This window comes from Lynx rufus, unplaced genomic scaffold (genome assembly GCF_022079265.1).
Source record: "Lynx rufus isolate CCGP_SWC_20201006 ecotype Redwood Valley unplaced genomic scaffold, mLynRuf1.p SCAF_5, whole genome shotgun sequence".
NCBI lineage: Eukaryota > Metazoa > Chordata > Mammalia > Carnivora > Felidae > Lynx > Lynx rufus.
In genome coordinates, this window is record NW_025814867.1 from 41210456 (window position 1) to 41224629 (window position 14174).

Sequence of the window (14174 nt, forward strand, 5' to 3'; positions counted from 1 at the left end):
TTCTATGTTATATCTTTATTCAAGATATAGAATATTTTATTATTATGACATGCCCTTATTTATCTTTGATAATATCTTTTACTTAAATACAACTTTTTGTGATATTGATTTCATTTCTCCAGCCTTCTTATGCTTACTGTTTTCTTGGTACATTTTTCCATTCATAAATTTCAGTCTTTCTGTATCTTTAAATTTTTATTTAAATTACAGTTAACATATAGTGCAATGTTAGTTTCAGGTGCACAATATAGTGATTCAACACTTCCATACAACAACCAGTACTGATCACAAGTGCACTCCTTAATACTCATCAACTATTTGACCCATCCCCCCACTAACCTCCCTTCTGGTAACCATCAGTTTGTTCACTGTAATTAAGAGTCTGTTTCTTGGCTTGCCTCTCTGTTTTTCCCCTTTGCTCATTTGTTTTATTAAATTCCATACAGGAGTGAAATCATATGGTATTTGCCTTTCTTTGACTTATTTCACTTAGCATAATACTCTCTAGCTCCATCCTTGTTGCTGCAAATGGCAAGATTTCGTTCTTTTTATGGCTGAGTAATATTCCATTGTATATTTACACCATATCTTCTTTATCCACTCATCCATTAATAAACATTTAGGCTGGCTTCATAATTTGGCAATTGTAGATTATGCTGCTATAAACACCAGGGTGCATGTATCCCTCTGACTTTTTGTATTCTTTGGGTAAATACCTAGTACTGCAATTGCTGGATCCTACGGTATTTCTAACTTTTTGAGGAACCTCCATATTGTTTTTCAGCATGGCTGTACCAGTTTGCATTCCCACCAGCAGTGCAGGAAGGTTCCCCTTTCTTCACATCCTTGACAAAACCTACTGTTTCCTTTGTTGTTGATGTTAGCCATTCTGACAGGTGTGAGGTGATATATCATTGTGGTTTTGACTTGCATGACTTGCATGATCCTGATGATCAGTGATGCTGAGCATCTTTTCATGTGTCTGTTGGCCATCTGGATGTCTTCTTTAGAAAAAATGTCTGTTTATGTCGTCTGCTCATGTTTTAATTGGATTATTCATTTTTTGGGTGTTGTTATAAGTTCTTTATATATTTTGGATACTCTTTATCAGATATGTCATTTGCAAATCTTTTCTCTGATTCCATAGGTTGCCCTTTAGTTTTATTGATTGTTTCCTTCACTGTGCAGAAGGTTTTATTTTGATGAAGTTCCAACAGTTTATTTTTGCTTTTGTTTCCCTTGCCTCAGGAGACATATCCAGAAGGAAGTTGCTATGGTCGATGGCAAAGAAGTTATTGCCCACGTTCTCTTCTAGGATTTTTATGGTTTCAGGTCTCAAATTTAGGTCTTCAATCCATTTTAAATTTATTTTTGTTTGTGGTGTAAGAAAGTGCTCCAGTTTCTTTTGCATGTTGGTGCCCAGTTTTCCCAACACCCAACATTTGTTGAAGAGACATTCTTTTTCCCGTTGGATGTTCTTCCTTGCCTTGTTGAAGATCAATGAACCATATAGTTGTGGGTTCATTTGGGGTTTTCTATTCTGTTCCATTGATCTATGTGTCTATTTATGTGACAGTACCATAATATTTTGATTACTACAGCTTTGTAATATAACTTGAAATCTGGAATTGTGATGACTCCAGCTTTGCTTTGCTTTTTCAAGGTTGCATTGGCTATTCAAGGTCTTTGGTGGTTTTTGTATCTTTATTTTTTTATAAGGAATTAAAAAAAATTTTTAAACGTTTATTTATTTTTTAGAAAGACAGAGACAGAGAGTGTGTGGGGAGGAGCAGAGAGAGGGGGAGACAACAGAATCCAAAGCAGCTTCCAGGCTCCAAGCTGTCGGCACAGAGACTGACATGGGGATCAAACCCAGGTGCCATGAGATCATGATTTGAGCTGAAGTTGGACGCTTAACCAACGGAACCACCCAGGAGGCCCTTGTATCTTTGTTTTAAAGTGTAACATCTATACGTAGTATATAGTCAGTTCTTTTTTTTTTATCCATACTGAAAATTTCTGGCTTTTAATCAATCTATCGAATGTTTAGTTATATTCATATCTAATTTTTAGTGTTTTTTTTTTCTGGGATAACAGTACATATCCTTAACTTTTCACAGCCTATTAAAGCTAATATTATAGTACTTCATATTAATGTAGAAACACTAAAAATATGTGGGTCCATTTAATCATTTTTGTGACAATTGTCATATGTAGAATCTCTTCTATATGTTACAAATTCCTCTGGGGTTATAATTTTTGGTGTAATTATTCATAAAAATTTAAAGGACTTAAGAGAAAAAGGTCTTTCCATGTGCCATTTCAATGATCTTTATTCCTCATGGATATACAAGTTTTCAGCTGGCATAATTTCCCTTCAGCCTGAAAGACTTTCCTTAGCATTTCTTGTAGTCCGGGAATAGTAGTGACAATTTCCACTTTACCTTGAAATATCTTAATGCCATCTTTATTTCTAAAGCATATTTTCACTCAACATAGAATACTAGACAACAGTTTATCCTTCACTACTGAGTTTTGTGAGTTCTTTATCTGTTCTAGATAGTTGCCCGTTTTGGGATATGTAATTAGCAAATTTTTCTCCCAATCTTATCTTATCTTCTTACTTTCTTTACAGACACTTTTGCAAACCAGTATGTTTCAGTTTTGATGAGGTCCAATTTATCAATTTTTTCTACATGTATTGTGATATTGTTGTCAAGTCTAAGAACTCTTTGCCTAGTCCTAGATCTTAAAAACTTTCTCCATTTTCCTAAAAATTTTATAGTTTTACATTTTTACATTAAAATATCTCATGCATTTTGAGGTATTTTTGTGCAAAGTATGAGGTTTATGCTGAGATTTATATTTTTGTCTGTGGATGTCCAACTGCTCCAGCAACATTTATTGAAAAAGCTAGGGGCGCCTGGGTGGCTCAGTCGGTTAAGCATCTAACTTTGGCTCAGGTCATGATCTCACAGTCCGTGAGTCTGAGCCCCATGTCGGGCCCTGTGCTAACAGCTCAGAACCTGGAGCCTGTTTCAGATTCTGTGCCTCCCTCTCTTTCTGCCTCTCCCCTGCTCACACTCTCTGTCTCAAAAATAAATATTAAAAAAAAAAAGCTATCCTTCCTCAATTGAACTTTTTTTTTAACCTTTGTAAAAAAATCAGTTGAATAAATTTGTGTGGATCTATTTTTGGATTGCATATTCTGTTCCATTCATCTATGTGACTGCCTCCACCAATACCACACAGTCCTCATTAGTATAGCCACATATTAGGCCTTAACACTGGGTAGAGGGAGTTCTACCTCTTTGTTCTTTTTCGTAATTTTCTTTTCTTAGCTCTTCTAGGACCTCTGCCTTTATATACAAATTTTAGAATAAGCCTGTCTACAAAACAAGTTTTTTGGAAACTTAAGAGGCATTACATTAAAATTACACATCTAGGGGCGCCTGGGTGGCGCAGTCGGTTAAGCGTCCGACTTCAGCCAGGTCACGATCTCACGGTCTGGGAGTTCGAGCCCCGCGTCGGGCTCTGGGCTGATGGCTCGGAGCCTGGAGCCTGTTTCCGATTCTGTGTCTCCCTCTCTCTCTGCCCCTCCCCCGTTCATGCTCTGCCTCTCTCTGTCCCAAAAATAAATAAACGTTGAAAAAAAAAATTAAAAAAAAAATAAAATAAAATAAAATTACACATCTATATGGGGAGAATGCCTTTACTATGTTGACTCTTCCAATACAATGTAACAGTATACCCATCTCTTTATTTATATCTTTGGTAACTTTCAGCATACAGATCTTGTGCATGTTTATGAAATTTATGAATAAACTGTGAGTTATCATTCTGCCTAAAATCAAGGCCTGGAAAAGACTACCTAAGTCTTATCCTCCTTGGAGTCATTGTAAATGGTATCATATTTCTAATTTTGTTTCCTACATGCTCATTCTTAGTACATACAAATGCTATTGATTTCTATAGCTTGATCTGCGTCCCGTGACCTTTCTGAACTCATTCATTAGTCCTAGGAGTTTTGTTTAATTGGTATGTAGACTTATATTGGGATTTTTCTTGCAGACACACATGCCAGCTTCTTGAAACTGTGGATTTACATATTTTGTCAAAACTTGGGAAGTTTTTAGTCATTGTTTTTTTTTTTTTTTAATACTCTTTCAATCTCTATCCCTTTCTCCTCTCTGATAACAAATATTTTGGGTTCTTTGTTATGGTCCCATGGGTCCTTGAGGTTCTGTTCATTTTCTTTTCATCAATTTCCTCTTTGTTGTTTGGATTGGGTCAGTTACATAAAGTTCATAGATTCTATCCTCTCTCATTTCCACTCTACTACTGAACCCATGTAGCATGTTTTTTGTTTGTTTGTTTTTAAATTTCTGTTACTGTATTCAGCTCTACCATTTCCATTTTGGTCCTTCTGTTTCTGTGCTGAGATTTTCTATTTTTCCATCTCCTTGAAGAGAATTTGTAATTGTTTAAGGAATAATTTTTATGATGATTGTTTTGACATCTTTGTGAGATCATTCCAATATATGATTCATCTTGGTGTTAGTTATCAATTAATTTTCTATCCTCATTCAAGTTGTGATTTTCCTGTAATGAGTGACTTTTAAAAAATTGTATCCTGGGCATTTTGGCTTCTTTATAAGGAGGCCCTGGGTTCTTTTTAATTTTTTTGTTTTAGGAGGCAGTCCCCTGTCTATCTTTGGCCTAATTCTATAGGCCATGGTTCCAATAACCCTATTATTTTCAGAACCAATACAGTGCTATTTTGCTATCTGCTGCTTGTCTTAATTTGTGACCTGCAGTCGTCACTGGTCCCAGCTGTAGCTGTTTCAAGAAGTTGAAGGAGCTTCCCCAGGCTGAGTGCCTCTTGCCTATAGAGAAGAGATGCTCTAGCACATGGGACAGTGAACATTTCCCAGGTTGGGTGTTTGTCTTATTATGATACCTTTTGCCAGTGTTGCCAGCTAAATGACGTTTCCGGGCTCGGGAGAAGAGTCTCATGCCCTGTGGGAGATAAGAGCACTTCATGGTCTAGACACGTGTGGTGGGATCCCCCTGGTTGACATCCTATAACTACCTGATGTCTCTGGGAGGAAGAGCACAGTCTCAGGCCTGAGAGGGAAGAAGAGCACTTCCTCTGGCTATTTAAAGTCAGGGGCTCTTCCCAATCTGTCCCTTGTGATTCAATCAATGTCCCCCGGCACAGCGGATGGGACTCCTGATCAGTCAGGAAGAGAAGTTTCCCTACCTGGGCCACACTCTGTTCTAGGCTGCCATCAAGAAATGCCAGAGCTGGAAATCTTCTTATATTGGGTGGGGACTGTAAGATACCGGCTGCTGTATTGTTCCCCCCCACGCCCATGCTGGGGTCCCAAACAAGTTCCCCATTCTTTACCAACTTTCAGTTATCGTTTGCTGTCTCTTCAGTTTCCTCCAGAGTTTATAATGGTATGTAGTAGGGAAGAGCATGAGGAGACAAATCTATGCCATCCTGTACAGACCAGAAGTTACATTTAACTTTTCTAGCATCATTTTTATGACTGCATAGTACTAAATTATAAAGATACGCAATTAACACATAAAGTGAAGTCTTGATGTATCCTATCTTTGAACAGGGTTGCATTCAAAGAAAACATATTTTCAATTCCAAGAGCACTTCAAAAATAATGTGCTTTTTATCAACGAGGAGCCAGACTTTTATGAAGCATGTGTTATATTTGAGTTACACAGAAAATTTAAAGGTCTTCTAACTTCTGTAGTCCAACATTTCATCATTTCTTTGGAAGATACTCTGAACTGAGGTTAAGGAGAAAGAAAAAGGAAAGAAGATGAGACAAGGAGGTGAAGGAGAAAAAAAAAAAGTCAGAGGAAGAAGATAGGCAGGAAGTTGGAGGCCTAAAAAAATAACAAAGAGCTCAGTGGAAAGCTTATGTGAGGAAGATCCATGAGAGATAAGGGAAGGAAGGCAGTCAACAGGGAAATGGGAAAAACGGTAACAAAATTCACATGGTGTTCTTGTGAACACCAAGAAAAGGAGATTAGGACATAGAGACACCAGATTCACGCCTGCACAGATGACCATGTGAACACAGTGACAAGGTGGCAGCCATCTGTAAGCCAAGGGGAAAGGCCTCAGAAGAAACCAAACCTGCCAACAGCTGACCTTGAACCTCTAGCTTCCAGAATTGTGACGAATTACATTTTTATTGTTAAGGCCACCCAGTCTGAGGTATTTTGTTATGGGAGCCCTAGCAAACTATACCAGTTGCACAACTCTGAAAAGATACTAAATACCACTGAATTGTATACTTTAAATGGGTGAAACTTATTATATAGAAATAAAATCTCAATAAAGCTGTTTCTAGAAAAGTACCATAGGCGATTCCCTCTCACAGAAATGGTTACAAACTATGGGCTAGACCACGTTAACAAACAGTCCTGACATTTCTGTGCATGGCCCTGAACTCAATGCTGCTAGGTTTTGGGTTTGATCAGATGCTCAAGGACCTCACAGTCCACTGTATAAAACTGTTCGAGAACCAGAAAGTGTGACTACTGTTTTGGAGTGAATCTAAAATTTGAAGGGCCAAAGCAGATAAAATTTTGCAAGCCCTCATTAAGAAACATACTACAGAATTATGTGTGAAAGTGAGTATTGCTTTAGATTTATAAAATAAATCACAAATTTTACAAATTGAAAATTAAAAAAACCTGACGAATGCCACAATCATCCTCCAATCCAGAAATATTTTTATTCATTACAAAATTCAAAAATCAAATTGCAACTGTTTATGAACAAGTAACATAGAAAATGGTAAAGCAGCTCAAATGATTGCAACTTGACTTGGCTGATTTTATAACTTTTCCGTTACTATGTAATTCATTATTGCAAATATAACAGCTTAAAACAACATACAGTTATTATCTCATAATTTCTGTGAGTCAGGAGTCTGGGCACAGCCTAGCTGGGGCCCTTGCTTAGGGTCTTACAAGGCTACAATTAAGGTGTTAGGCTGCATTATCCTCTGGAGGCTGGACTGGGTGAATGTGTACACAAGCCTTTTCGGTTTGTTGGCATAATTCACTTCTTGGCTGCTGTGTGACTGAGGTGTCGGATTGCTTGCTGTCAGCTGAAGGCTATCTGCAGTTCTTTGCCACCTGGACCTCTCCCTAGGTTCATGTACGGTGTGGTAGCTTACTTCTTCAGGTCAACAACAGAGAAAAATCTTTCTCTAAGACTTTTCAGCTAAGGTAAGAATGACATCCCATACCTTTGTTCTATACTGTAACCTAATGAAGAAGGAGATACCCCATCTCATTTTAACATCCTATTGTTTTAGAGCAAGTCTTGGGCCCTGCCTACTTCCAAGCTGTGATAAGTGGTGTCATAAACTGATGTAATTGCAATGTGCTGGAAATTATTCAGTAAAATTATGCAATTACCTAGGTTAATGGCAAGATTATGTATTAGACATCACATCATGGCCCATAAGAACCTTGTATGCTCTTGTCTGCTGTACTTGTTTGCTCTTTGTGTGAGGGCAAGTTATTGAGAGGTATCAGCCTGAAGCATATATATGAGAGAGAGAGACTCAAACTACCTGGAACGTGAACCAGAGCATCCTATTTTGTGCCAGGCTTTGGGTAAAAGAAAAAGAAAGACTGTAGTGATTCAAAACAGGAGTGAAAATGATATGAAAATATAAAAGAGACAGAGAAACCATGAATACACAAGAGGTAAGGATTCCACGGATGAGCTGCCCTCATGCGGAAGCCCTCTGCCAACTTCACGCACGGGCCTACGAATAACACAATATTCCTGAATATTTTTAAGTCCCCCTGAACGAAGGGAAATGACCAGGGAATCCTGTGGAAGACTGTGGGTATAAAAAAGAGAATGTCATACCTGTCCATCATGTTAACAAACATTACCTAATACTGGAACTTCAGTTTTCTTATGTACAAAATAAATAAAATATTATTATCTGTAAACAATATTTTATCTATGAAGTAATACAAAAGTTTCTCCTAATGGTCAAATTCTCTGATTGTGTAAATGCTCTCAAATATCCTTATTGTACTCTGAAGAAAGTTTGTCACATGTTTGAGATGTAGAAAAAACTGAATTATGGACTTTCAACTTAGAACAAGTCCTCAAGAAAACTAATATTGGGGAAAATAATGTTGGAAAATTAACCTGAAGAATATGCGGTTTGTTTACGTAAGTACCCACAGAAAGAATTATAGTTATTATTTGAATTAAATATTGACAACTAGAAATACATCACAAATATTCACCAGTACTGTAGGACAGCATCTATTTGCTCAGTATGGAAAATGCTAGATTAGATATATACCCAATATCCAGAAGTAATAAAACTTTACTTTCTCATTATTTTTCTAAGACATTTATTTCCCACTTAGAGCACTTATGCATTATCTGAAAGCTGTAAACAATGTTTATAGTGTAGTGTCATTTATCTAAATAGAGTTGAGAATCACAGATACATTAATAATATAAATAACAGTAATAACAGTAAAACATATTTATTTAATCATTATGAAAACCCTAAAGAGAGGGAATTATTACCCTTACTCACCAATGCTTAGGGAGGCTTCATTAAGGGTTTTGTACCAAAAGGACAGTGCCAGATTATCAAACCCAGGTCATATTTGGATTTCTGAAGCAAAAATAGTATCATTTTACATATTTCTTACATATAATAATATGATTATATTCAACTATTTATATTTATTCCTAATTCCCAAAGAATGGATGAAATCAAACCACTACTAGAAGAGAGATTTTGCTGTTGATTCTCAAAATACTGATTCCCATAACGCATTGGGGCATGAACATAAACTTTGCACTTCTTTCTTCAGTTGAAAAAGACACATCAGTTCCATACTTCACATGTGGCAGTATGTGCACTGTACAATAAAACAGGACAATGCTAGAAACCAAGAAACAAAAACGGACCTACCCGTTGATAAATTGGTTTCATGGATCTATGTTCCTTGAAGCCAGAGACCCTGTGGTCTCACATGTTATCAACATTCAGGTGTCTCACTCACCTGTACTGGAACACTTGGCAGAATTCTAGAAGATTTTTTCCACAATTTGACTAAATGAGAAGTTCTGGGATACTATACACATTAATGAGGAGTATGAAAAGTCAATTCGTTCTCTTAAGGAAGTGCTTAACTATTACTCAACCACATTTTCAATAAGAAAATGTAGTAAATTATTATTAGTTCAAATCTGTGTTTCCATTGCATGAAGCTCACACTTTTTCATTCTGCCAATCCTAGTTCCTTCCTACATTCTTAAACATGTGTTAAATATTGCTCATAAAAATGCCACGTATGGTAAAACTAGAGAGTCAGTCCCTGGATATGAGTAGCAATTTTATAACACAGCAAAGAACAAAGGAATCTGGTGTATATTGTCCTGCAATTTCATGTATGCACAACTTAGAAAAACTCAAAATACAAAATATAAGCTCACTACTGTTTGGATTGGCCTTCCTCATCTTTAAATTATTTCCCAGTATTGGGCAACTAATGCTTACTACAAATTCAATACTACATAGCTTTTAAATAACTTCATAATAATACTTTTGCAAAATGATTACATCTCATCAAAGTAATCCCATACATACATACACACACACATACACAAATCAGATGCAAGAAAAGATCTGTTTGCTTCTTTTTTAGCAGAGCTTTACCTTGAGGTTGGTGGCATAAAGAACATGCAAGAAGTCTTTTTGCCTTAAATAAGCAGTAATCCTACAGAAATTTCTTAGACAATAAAAGGATTAGTTAACTAGTTATTTTGAAAAACATGAATTCTTATCAAGAAAAATGCCGTTGTTATGGAATTCAAGAAAATATTCCAAATAATGTCAACTTAATTATCAATGTTACATAAACTTAAAACAAAAAACAAAAGAAATGTTACATAAACTTCCTAAGTACTTGTACTTACATGATTTTTGTTTGATAAGACTTACCTTTTTAATTATATAGAAAATGGCACATTAACAATTTCATCCATCTTTTACATAATTACTATATTTATATTCACATATGCATATATACACACACAGAAAGAAAATAAATTTACTACTTAAATTTTCAAAATTCTTTTTCCAACAATCATTAGATTTTGTTCACTAAGACAACAGTTCTCAAGTGTGGTCCCCAGACCAGCAGTATCAGCATTACATTGAAAATATTTAGATGTGCACAACCTCAGACTCTCCTCTAAACCTACTGAATGAGAAACTGTGGAGATGGGCCCAGCACTCTGTAATTTATCAAGGCCTCCAGGTGATTCTGAGGTGCTGTTGAGGTGGAGAACCACTGCTCTAAGACATCTTTAGCTTAAGGGTTAGTTGTAATGAAAGCATTTCTTCTGGTGATCCGAAATTGAATAGAAAAAAATATTTTTAAGTATTTTTTAGAATGGGATAGCAATTAAATAAGCTAAAAAACTGAACTATGCAGGTGTGATAGAAATCTCAGATATCAGGCTAATAATATAGAGTATCCTTTCAAAAGTAAAAGAAACATAATAAGAGCTAATGCCTTCGCATTGTTTGCTGTCTGGGTGCCAGACATGGTCCTAAGCACTTTATTTATAAGATATTTAATCCTCAAAACAACTCATATAGCTTCGTACTGTTATCCTGCTCATTTTACAGATGGGAAAACTAAGGCATGGAGAGGTTCGCTGTGACTGTCCAAAGCATGCACCTGGTAAGAGGAAAAGTGAGGCACAGAGTAACAAGTGGCAGAGCTGGGATGCTAATTCTATTTTTTTAATGTTTATTTATTTTTGAGAGAGAGAGAGTGCAGGCACAGCGAAGGGGCAGAGAGAGAAGGGGACAGAGGATCTGAAGCAGGCTCTGTGCTGACAGGAGACAGTCCAATATGGGGCTCAAACTCACGAACCGTGAGATCATGACCTTAGTCGAAGGCAGACCCTTAACCGACTGGACCACACACGCACCTCTGGGATGCTAATTCTAATTGGATATTTCCGTCGTCCCTAATCTTAATTATGAGGAAATTTATTATAAGCTTATAAAAAATTATTTTAAGTACTTAATTTTTATTAATAGACCATTTGTTTCTTTGTTTCTGAAAAGTAGTGCATAGGTATAAAAATACTATTTGTAGATGAGTGAAAATGGAGAATTTTGGGCCTAATCAGAACAATCCAACTGTTAGGATTTGGCCAGCAAAGTAGTTTGCTTATTTATTTGTATTTGAGGCATTAGATTGGGCTGCACTCCCTCCCTCCGTCTCTGATGTCCTATATTTGCAGCACAAAAAATTCTGGTTCAAGTAAACAAAAGCCAAATCTGAATCATAAGAATGGTCACAGCCCCTCAATCAACTGCCAGACTTAAGCCAGTTTATATACTCAAAACCCCATGAGTGAAGGGGGGACCAGGTCCTGTTGAGGAAAGACCCTGAGATATTACTAAAAATATTTACTATTAGGGGTGCTGGGTGCCTCGGTTCATTAAGCGGCTGACTCTTGGTATCAGCTCAGGTCATGATGTCAAGGTCATAAGATCAGGCCTCTGCACTGGGCTCCACACTGAGCTTGGAGACTGCCTCAGATTCTCTCTCTCCCTCTCTCTCTGCCCCTCTCCTGCTCGTATGTGCACTCTCTCTCTCTCTCTCTCAAAAAAAGAAAGAGGTTTTTTTTGTCTTACTGTTAATATTTCTTTCAGACTTCCCCAAAGGGACCTATGGCCTTTTACCAGCATAACTAACTGTGTGCATTGAGGAAAAGGAAATAATCCGACCATTTGGGGACTACTTGTCACTGCCTCTGAACTAATTCCACAAGACCCAAAACGTCACTGTGGCCATCAGTCAGAGCAGAGGCTTAAAAGGTCAGGTAGTCGATAGAGTTTTAACTCAGTCTGTCTCTCAATGGGAGCCCATCCTGTGGTTATTCCCCAGCTCCAGAAAGCACAGTTGGAAGATATATTCAGCAGCTGGCACAATTTCCAAATTGGTTCCCTGACATGTGGAACGAAGGCTACTATGGTGGAAAAAGCCAAGTTGGAGCTACTATGGCCTCCTCTACTCAGCAAAATAGTAAGCCAAAAGCATTATTCCATTCCTGGAGGTATCACAGAGATTAGTGCCACCATCAAGGACTTGAAAAAGAGTAAGAGTGGTGATTCCCACCACATCTCCATTCGACTCACCTATGTGGCCTGTGTAGAAGACAGATGGATCTTGGAGAAGTTCAGCGGATTATCATAACTTTAACCAGATGCTGACTCCAATTGCAGCTGCTGTACCAGATATGGTTTCATTGCTTGAGCAAATCAACCCATCTTTGGGTACCTGGGATGCAGCTATTGATATGGCAAATGTCTTTTTCTCTATCCCTGTCCATAAGGTCCACCAGAAAAGCAGTTTGCTTTCAGTTGGCAAGGCCAGCAATACACCTTCACTGTACTACCTCAGGGGTATATCAACTTTCTAGCCCTGTGTCATAATTGAATTTACAGGGATCTTTATCTAAACTCTTTCCTTCCATAAGATATCACACCAGTCCATTACATTGAGGACATCATGCTGATTGGACCTAGTAAGCAAGAAGTAGCAACTATTCTAGACTTACTAGTAAGACATTTGCTTATCAGAGGATAGGAAATAAATCCAACAAAAATTGGGTCTTTTACCTCAATGAAATTTCTAGTGGGTCAGTGCTATAGGGCATATTGAGATATCCACTCAAAGGTGAAGAATAACCTGTCGCATCTGGCCCCTCCTACAACAACAAAATACATGCACAATGCCTAATGGGACTCGGGATTTTAGAGGCAACATATTCCTTATTTGGAAGTGTTACTCCAGTCCATTTATTGAGTGACCTGAAAGGCTGCTAGTTTTGAGGAGGACCCGGAACAAGAGAACGCTCTGCAACAGGTCCAGGCTGCTATCAAAGTTACTCTGCCACTTGGGTCATATGATCCAGCACATCCATTGGAACTTGAACTGTCAGTGGTAGATAGGAATGCTGTTTGGAATCACTGGCAGAATTCACCTATAAGTGAATTTCTCTGCAGGCCCTTAGAATCCTGCCATCCCTTGCAGAGAAATACTCTCCTTTTGAAAAATAGCTCTTGGCTTGCTATGAGATTGAGTAGAGGCACCCAGTCACCATGGGACATAAACTACCCATCATGAATTAGATGTCACCTGACTTACCAAGCCATAAAGTTGGATGTGCCCTGCAGCACACTATCATCAAATGGAAGTAGTATATGCAGTGGGCCCGTTCACCACCACTGCCATGTTCCTCACCATCCTGAAGCAGCTGGCTTGATCAAATGATGGAGTGGCCTTTTGAATACTTGGTTATAGCACTAACTAAGTGGCAATGCCCTGCAACTCTAGGGTAAGCTTCTCCAGGAGGCTGTATATACTTAGAATCAGCATCTAATATATGATTCTGTTTTTCCTACCATCAGGATTCTTGAGTCCAGGAATCAAGGGGTGCAAATGGGAATGGCACCACTCACTATTACCCACAGTGTCCCATTAGCAAAATTTCTACTTCGGTTTTGCAACCTTATGCTCTGCTGGCCTAGAAGCCTTAGTACCAGAATGAGGAATGGTTATACCAGGAAACAAAGTAATGATTCAATTGAACTAAAAGTTAAGACTGCCACTCTGGCATTTGGACTCTTCATGCCTTTAAATCAACAGGCAAAGAAAGGAATTAGTGTGTCAGTTGAAGTGAATAATCCTGGCTACCTAGGGGAAATTGGACTGATATTCAACAACGGAGGGAAGGAAGAGTATCTCTGTAATACAGAAGATCCGTTAGGGCATCTCTTCGTACTGCTGTGGCTGTATATTAAAGTCAATGGAAAACTAAAATGACCCAATCCAGACATGACTACTAATGTCCCACATCTTTTAGGAATGAATGTTTGTGTAATTCTACTAGGTAAAGAACCACGACCAACTGAGGTGCTTGCCGAAGGCAAAAGTAATACAGAATAGGTAGTAGAAGAAGGTAATTACAGATGTCAGCTATGACCACAGAAGAGACAAGAACTGTAATTGTTATGAGAGTTCCTTCTTACTTTGTTATAAGTTATGTGTATGTGAAT

General features: G+C 37.7%; 1 pseudogene; it reads left to right on the forward strand.

Annotated features, from left to right (window-relative positions):
• The first annotated feature begins 5205 nt into the window (after positions 1-5205).
• Positions 5206-14100, forward strand: LOC124527138 (uncharacterized; annotated as a pseudogene).
• The last annotated feature ends 74 nt before the right edge of the window (positions 14101-14174 follow it).